We start from the raw sequence: 6,000 nt of genomic DNA on the forward strand, positions 1-6,000 counted from the left end.
CAGGTGCTACTGCTGTTGCATTGTTAGCTGGTGCTAGTGTAGTTGCGTTGTTGGCTGGTGCTACTGTAGTTGCATTGCTTGCTGGTGCTACTTTGGTTGCGTTGTTGGCTGGTGCTACTGTGGTTGCGTTTTTGGCTGGTGCTACTGTAGTTGCGTTGTTAGCTGGTGCTACGGTTGTTGCGTTGCTGGCCGGTGTTACTGCGGTTACGTGGTTGGCTGGTGTTACTGCGGTTGCGTTGTTGGCCGGTGTTACTGTGGTTGCGTTGTTGGCTAGCGCTACCGTAGTTGCGTTGTTGGCTGGTGCTACTGTGGTTGCGTTGCTGGCCGGTGTTACTGCGGTTACGTGGTTGGCTGGTGTTACTGTGGTTGCGTTGTTGGCTAGCGCTACCGTAGTTGCGTTGTTGGCTGGTGCTACTGTGGTTACGTGGTTGGCTGGTGTTACTGTGGTTACGTGGTTGGCTGGTGTTACTGTGGTTACGTGGTTGGCTGGTGTTACTGTGGTTGCGTTGCTGGCCGGTGTTACTGCGGTTGCGTTGTTGGCCGGTGTTACTGCGGTTGCGTTGTTGGCCGGTGTTACTGCGGTTGCGTGGTTGGCTGGCGCTACTGTAGGTGCGTTGCTAGCTGGTGCTACTGTAGTTGCGTTGCTAGCTGGTGCTACTGTAGGTGCGTTGCTAGCTGGCGCTACTGTAGTTGCGTTGCTCGCTGGCGCTACTGTAGGTGCGTTGCTAGCTGGCGCTACTTTAGTTGCGTTGTTAGCTGGTGCTACTGTAGTTCCGTTGCTAGGTGGCGCTACTGTAGGTGCGTTGCTAGCTGGCGCTACTGTAGGTGCGTTGCTAGCTGGTGCTACTGTAGTTGCGTTGCTAGCTGGCGCTACTGTAGGTGCGTTGCTAGCTGGTGCTACTGTAGGTGCGTTGCTAGCTGGTGCTACTGTAGTTGCATTGCTAGCTGGTGCTACTGTAGGTGAGTTGCTAGCTGGTGCTACTGTAGTTGCGTTGCTAGCTGGTGCTACTGTAGGTGCGTTGCTAGCTGGTGCTACTGTAGTTCCGTTGCTAGGTGGCGCTACTGTACGTGCGTTGCTGGCTGGTGCTACTGTGGTTGCGTTGCTGGCTGGTGCTACTGTAGTTGCGTTGCTGGCTGGTGCTACTGCGGTTGTATTGCTCTGAGCATAGGTGGCCATAAATTCCAAGGACAGTGTCACCAACAAAAAACTGAGGAGCAGTCGTTTATCCATGCCTTCAGGAAAGGGAAAATAATTTAATTAAGCAATACAAATACAAAATTAGCTTCAGTTAGATGTGAAATGAGATTTTCTTTCAAGGTAAAAGTGTTTTAAATGTTTTTTTTTTTAAATGAAGTATCTTACTGACAATGTTAATTAAAAAAAGTCTAATTACTTTGAATGTCATTCTTAAAATGCATTTCTAAAGGTAATACAACACTAGTTTTAATCTAATGAACTTTAGCATCTTATAATCTCATACAATACATTCAATATGTATGTATATATTATATCACACAAGGATTTTCTTTTTACTTATGGTTAATGTTGAATGAAACCATATAGTGTCTAACTGTGGGTACTATTTGTAAATCATGGTGACAACAGAAACGACCCAAATGAACATGATCATCATCAAACTCTGATCTAGCGTTCATGATATGCTAGACAGCAACGGTCAGGAAAAGGTTTCAGAATTTAAAGAAAAACCCAGAAAAACTTTAGTTGAAATTCAGGCCTCTTTTAAAAAAACAGAGTAACTTTTTTCTTTTTTTTAAAGTTACTCTTTTTAATTAGTAACTATGTAGTGGTAATGGTACCTCATTACCACTGCATAGTAACTGGGTTCTTGACGAAGAACGAGCTGCATTGTTGAAGGTTGGCATTAATAAGCAAAAGCCACCAAGCACCAATACGCCAAACAGGAATTTTTGGCCACATTCATCAACATTACCTTTAGAGAGGCATCAACAAGGCCTGTGACGAAAGGCACATCATTGCTACTGCGAATCACAGAGGAGCATCTCTGATATTTTGAGGGTGTGTGAGCTCCAGAGACACAGCAAACTTGGTCAAAATGAATTTCAGGATGAATGCAGCATGTTATCAGAAAATACTGGAGGAAGTTTTTCACTCATCAGCCTGGAAGCTGAACATGAGTTGTACCTGAACAATCCAACACGACAACAATCCAAAGCACAAGGCCAAGTGGAGCTGTCATTGGCTGCAGCAGAACAAAATGAAGGTTCTGGAGTGGCCATCTCTGTTTAATGACTTCACTGTCATTGAGCCACTCTGGGGAAAGCTCAAACATTCAGCTCATGCCAGACAGTCCAGGAATTTACTGGAGCTGGAGGCTTTTTGCAAAGAAGAACGAGCAATTTTAACATCAGAGTAATGGTTTTGTAGAATTTACCACAACAGATTCCAAGCAGTCATTGATGTTAAAGGAGGGAAAGCATGGTGTTAGGAATTGAGTTATGTTAACTTTTCATCAAGGTCAATTGGGTTGTTTCTGTTGAGTTTAGGATTTAATATAGTAAACACAACTATTTGACAGTAAACCTCACACCCATCCTCTAACAACGAGTGAAAAGAAAGTTTTTGTGTGTTCCGAAAAAATCCGTGATAAGCGAAATCCGTGAAGTAGTTACCTTTATTTTTTACAATTATTATACAGCATAATTAAATACTCTACATCGAAACCAAAGAACGAAACCTGTATTCAGACCCAAGCAGTTTTTTTTTTAACAAATATACCACTTTCTTCTTAATAACTACAGTGAAATAATCATTTAATCATCAATATGAAGTACAGTAGGACAAATTGTCACTCGCGTATTTCACTGTTCCTCTGACTGTGACGCTGCGGCCTGACTCCTTTCTCTAGTGGCTTTCTCTCCTGAAGCCGGTGGTGCAGGTGTGTTTTTTCGAGAGAAGAACATAGTTATCGGTAGTTGGTGTCGCTCTTTTTTTCTTCTGGGCAAAAACATTTACCAAAATTTGTCAAGCTGTTTTACGTATATTTTAATACCGTAACGTTATTGGCACACAGGTAGTGAAGAATCGCGGAGACGGTTTAGAAAATAAGGACGCAGAACACAATGCACTGTGATAAACAACTGCACAAAAAAATCTGCGAAGCACCGAGGCCGTGAAAGTCCTCGCTATAGCGATGGTTTACTGTGTTTATATGTATAGACACACAAGATTAGTGCAACTCAGAAAACTGAGTTTCTGAGTTAATTTAAGTTAGTTTAAAGAAAATAAATAAGTTAATAAATAATGAATTCTTACTCTTTCATATGCCTTAAGAATTTCAAGTGACCGGTTGAGTAAAATTCTTTATACATTTAAAAGTGTTTAACAGTGCTACCTCTTTATATGGTTGAAACAGTCTTTTTGTAAAATAATAATTGAGTAATATGAAAACTCTTTCAAAACATACAGCGGTTGCTCTTCCACCTACCTGTAGACTTTATTCTCCTTAATTCAAAAGATAAGTCCTTGAACAGATGTAGTTTTATTCCCAGGTATTATTGGCAGGTGGCCTGTGTCCAATATCCTCTGATTTCCAGGTGAGTATGTGATTCCTCTTTACTCTGGACCACTATTTAAGTCTTGCATAGAGGGAGGAGACACTACAATAAACCTTGAGGGGAGTGAAAGGAACTGTTACAGGTGTGGTATGTTGCATGGTGAGTTTACTTGTTTAAAGGTCTTAAAGATGGGTTTATGTCAGACATTTGACTAAGAAAACATGTAGTCTTTCTTTGTTCGTATATGATTACGCAGGCATGAGGATGTCTCATACTTCTAAAGCACACCCTGTCTTTGTAGAATTCTAACCTCCTTAAAAAATCTATATTTCTTTCTTATATTGTCTAAGCGTCATTTAAAGTATGCAGAGCAACACACCAGATTAGATCATGGAAATGACAGTGAAGTCATTTGTTCAGCATAGATAAAGTGAACATTTAGGAACTCCCTCAAAACCATAGAGCTGCACAAAAGTATGTAACATCTTGGAATGTAAAGAGGACGTCACCTAAAAGATATGTGTGTATCAAATTAGGACTTGACGGAATATGGCTATGTCAAGACTAGGGCTGAAACGATTCCTCGAATGATTTGAGTACCTCGATTATTAAAATTCCACGAGGGAAATTTACCTGCCTCGAAGCTTCGTTAATTTATGTTTGATTATTTAGCGCACCGTGTTCCGGCCTGAACATTATTTGTGTTGCGCGTACCTCTGACTTCCGCCTCTGAGTTGTTGACGAATGTTAAGTGTTAGCGGCATAACGTCCAATTTTCAAGTTTGGCCCGTGGGGATTTTATTGTTTGATGATTATGCCCGGGTTTTCGTCATTTTTGGGGGACCCATGGACATCCTTAAAATGACTGGCGTGATCCCTGGAGTACGGCAGCCTTTCTCCTCCGAGAGCTGCTGGTTCAAAGCGAATGGCGGGAAGAGCGAGCGCTGCGGGAGTATTTATACAGGTGAGAGGATAGACTGAACACGGCGGGTAGCTGAGTAGCTGATGCTTATAGTGTAAGTGTAGCTTTATGGACGAACCGCACAATAAATTTCATATCATCTCAACAAACGGGAGGCGGAAATCCTCGTGGTGGTACATGGCTGGTAGATGAGTTTCTGAGTGTGATGAACAAAGGTTCCGTAAATATCCCGTGTTGCTCCCCCCGTTCTTACGTTCGTCCCCTGGTCTACCGGTCGTCTTTCCCCCACTGACTTACGTTCGTCTGTTCCCTGGTCTATCTCATCCCCTCTACCCCCATCTTACGTACATTCGCTCGCCTGCCCCCCACAACCACAAGCCACCCCACTCCAGTCGACATTTCTCGTATTCTCAAAGCGTGACAGGTATGGGGCAAGGTGAGAGTTCATCTACTAAACTCACTGAAGATGAATACATAAACCAAAAGTTGGAGTACAGACACTTTTTATAAGCATATTTGTGAGCCTGCCTCTTTATTATTAAATTGAATAGAATTTCAGATCTTTGTATAACTTTTCTTTAGGTTAACTTAGAAAGTGAGCTATTATTGTTACAGGTTAGTTTTCTAAACTACAACAAAGAAACTGTTAGGGAAGCTCAAAAACGAAAAACTGGACTGATATTGATATCCGATAGTAACACTGGTGTTATGCCAGATTTACCAATATTTTATTTTATAATTTTTTTTTTTCCAATTACTCGATTAATGGTAAGAATAATTGATAGATTACTCAATTAGTAAAATATTTGTTTACAACAGCCCTAATCAAGGCTCACTGCAGGAAAAAGACATCCAGAGCAGTCAGACAGCAGGTGAAGCAACGCACAATTCCTAACACTCATCTGGATGAGCATCACTGTCAGAAAGCTAAGCAAAATAACCCGAAAAATAATTCAATTCATCGGGCTAGACGACCAGCGGTGTAAGACGCTGGGTTCTGCCGGTGGACCGCCGCGCTATCCATCCATCCATCCATCCATCTTCTTCCGCTTATCCGAGGTCGGGTCGCGGGGGTAGCAACTTCAGAAGGGAGGCCCAGACTTCCCTCTCCCCAGCCACTTCTTCTAGCTCTTCCGGGGGAATCCCGAGGCGTTCCCAGGCCAGCCGAGAGACATAGTCCCTCCAGCGTGTCCTGGGTCTTCCCCGGGGCCTCCTCCCGGTTGGACGTGCCCGGAACACCTCACCAGGGAGGCGTCCAGGAGGCATCCTGACCAGATGCCCGAGCCACCTCAACTGGCTCCTCTCGATGTGAAGGAGCAGCGGCTCTACTCTGAGTCCCTCCCGGATGACTGAGCTTCTCACCCTATCTCTAAGGGAGAGCCCAGCCACCCTACGGAGAAAACCCATTTCGGCCGCTTGTATCCGCGATCTCGTTCTTTCGGTCATGACCCAAAGCTCATGACCATAGATGAGGGTGGGAACGTAGATCGACCGGTAAATCGAGAGCCTTGCTTTTTGGCTCAGCTCTCTCTTCACCACGA

General features: G+C 43.5%; 2 long non-coding RNA genes across 2 annotated transcripts; one reads left to right on the plus strand and one right to left on the minus strand.

Moving 5' to 3' along the window:
- Positions 1–740: 740 nt before the first annotated feature.
- LOC116732099 (uncharacterized) lies at positions 741–1,339 on the plus strand. Its single transcript, XR_004341709.1, has 2 exons — positions 741–1,014; positions 1,123–1,339. It is a non-coding gene; the product is annotated as an uncharacterized LOC116732099 (long non-coding RNA).
- On the minus strand, positions 1,148–3,594 carry LOC116732100 (uncharacterized). Its single transcript, XR_004341710.1, has 2 exons — positions 3,468–3,594; positions 1,148–1,233 (listed from the first exon to the last, which is right to left on the minus strand). It is a non-coding gene; the product is annotated as an uncharacterized LOC116732100 (long non-coding RNA).
- Between the last annotated feature and the right edge of the window lie 2,406 nt (positions 3,595–6,000).

The sequence above is a fragment of the Xiphophorus hellerii genome, chromosome 14, assembly GCF_003331165.1.
Source record: "Xiphophorus hellerii strain 12219 chromosome 14, Xiphophorus_hellerii-4.1, whole genome shotgun sequence".
Classification (NCBI taxonomy): Eukaryota; Metazoa; Chordata; class Actinopteri; order Cyprinodontiformes; family Poeciliidae; genus Xiphophorus; species Xiphophorus hellerii.